At 27.6% G+C, this 2156-nt stretch overlaps 1 protein-coding gene across 4 annotated transcripts in view; it reads right to left on the reverse strand.

Moving 5' to 3' along the window:
- Positions 1–2156, reverse strand: part of LOC117183132 (pseudouridine-metabolizing bifunctional protein C1861.05) — a 442705-nt gene that overhangs the window by 6774 nt on the left and 433775 nt on the right. The gene's annotated exons all lie outside the window — the stretch shown is intronic.

A 2156-nucleotide genomic window follows, 5' to 3' on the forward strand; every position in this document is an offset into this window, starting at 1 on the left:
AGGGTGCATTGGGGAATCGTCATGTAAAAATAGTCCTTGTTTTAAAAAATCAGGATTTCAGTTTCAGTTAAAGAGCAGTGACAAAGAATATCACATTTTTGTGCATATTAATACTTCTTGCTAACTATTCCATTTTTTTGGCCAAAAAAATATTTTTCAATCAAAAAAACTAATTTTGAATTTTATAAATCATTTTTAATCGAAGAATATAATTTTTGACCAAAAAGATGAATTAGTTAGCAAGAAGATAAATATTCTATAATCATAGGATCTCAGTATAAAAAGAAGCTTTAAATTTTAACAGAATTTGCAAAAATGAACCGTTTGTGGTAAGTTAAGTTTCCAAAACTATTAATTGAATGCAAATAATACAACGAAAATATGTCAAACATATTTGGTCAAAAGGACTGATTTTCAATTATGGAATATACTGTTTAATAGTTAATTTTTAATCATTTTGGAATCATATTTATAATTACATCTTTTTGATTATTTGGAAACGAATAATAATAATATAAATCATATAATTAATTATATAATTTTTAATATAATTATAAAAATCTATAAATAATATCAATATAAAAACGTTATTCATATTAATTAATTTGGTACCAATAATTGATGAAACTGTTTAACTCGAGCGTTAACATTTTGATGAAAGTTCTTTAGACGATCACTCATGTTTGATATGCACCCTTGATTAAAAAAAAACAATTAAAAAATGTGTTTATTGACTGGAAACCTTTTAGAATTCTTTTAAAGTTTTGGTCTAAAATCTTGAACCACAATCTGCATTTTTTCAGTCTTTTAGCGTTTAAAATTCGTTTTCCATCTCTTCACAGCTTCTACGGGAATTTACTCGATTTTTTATTTTTCAAACTTACCAAATTGAAGCATTTAGGTTTAAAATATTCTAGTTGTTTTTGAAATTTACGAAATTTAGTTTATTTTTGAAAATAAAAAATGTAAAGAATTATCCTGGAACCCTAAAGAATTGCTTTCATGTTCTTGATATCTTAAAAAATCAAAACTTATTTATTAAAAATATAAAGTAAAAAAATTTGATTATTTCAATGAAAATAATAATTTCCGGCTTTTCATGTTTTACAGTATTTAATTAATTATTAGCTATTTAATTTTTTCCAAAATATTAAATTGCATAAAGATTTAATTTAAACTCTTTTAAATTAAGTGACATGAATTTATTATTTATTTTCAGATTTCAGAAACTTAAAACTTAAAAAAAGAAATTCAACTTTTCATTATTAATTTACCCAAATAATTAATGCACTATTATTTAATATACTGTTTAATAATTATTATATTATTATTTGGAATAAAACTTAAAGTTACATCTTTTGGATAATTTGGTAACCAGTAATATTAATAATATCAATAACATAATTGATCATTTCATAATAATAAAATTATATTATCGATATTTCGATGAGTTTCCAAAGGGCTGAAAAAATGGTAGAATCTGGTTACGGCGTTTCTCTTCTCAACTCTTAATCCCAATTTGGACTTATTGAGGCTAATAAAATATCGTTGGAATCGTCAAAAATAGTAGATTTGGAATATAATCTTTTTAAATTCTTAATTGCAAAATTAAGAAAATGTAGATATCGTATTTTATTTATCATCACTTGAAAAGGATAGGGTCAATTTATTTCAATATTATCCAGGAAAAAGTAGGAGGAGCATTCTATTAGTCGAGAAGGTATTGTATTCTGGTAGCTGGCGCAATTCAGAAAGCGAAGGACAAGGGCCGCCTGGCTATCAGGTAAAACACTGACCGCTGGCGCAATTCGCGTGCACCGCATCAGAAGCCATCGCATTATGTTGTGTCAGAGCTGCCAGATCGTGGATGAAATTTATCCCCACCATACCTACCGTTTGGGAGCCGCAAAACAGAAGGTGCATGATTACCACTGTGAGTTCGTATGTAAGCCGAAAATGCACGAATCGACTTCGGAGTTCTGCTGTACGATGATTGCCGATCTGAAGGCTTCGGAAGACTTCGGTGGTCTTCTATTTATATGTCGCTCCCCATCTGAAAGAAATTGAAGAAATTGGCGATTTGTATCTTTTGCGTGATTCTTAATTTCATGCATACGTCGATTTTCAGGTTATGTTTTCCAGGTGTACATAATATT

This window comes from Belonocnema kinseyi, chromosome 2, assembly GCF_010883055.1.
Source record: "Belonocnema kinseyi isolate 2016_QV_RU_SX_M_011 chromosome 2, B_treatae_v1, whole genome shotgun sequence".
Taxonomy (NCBI): Eukaryota; Metazoa; Arthropoda; class Insecta; order Hymenoptera; family Cynipidae; genus Belonocnema; species Belonocnema kinseyi.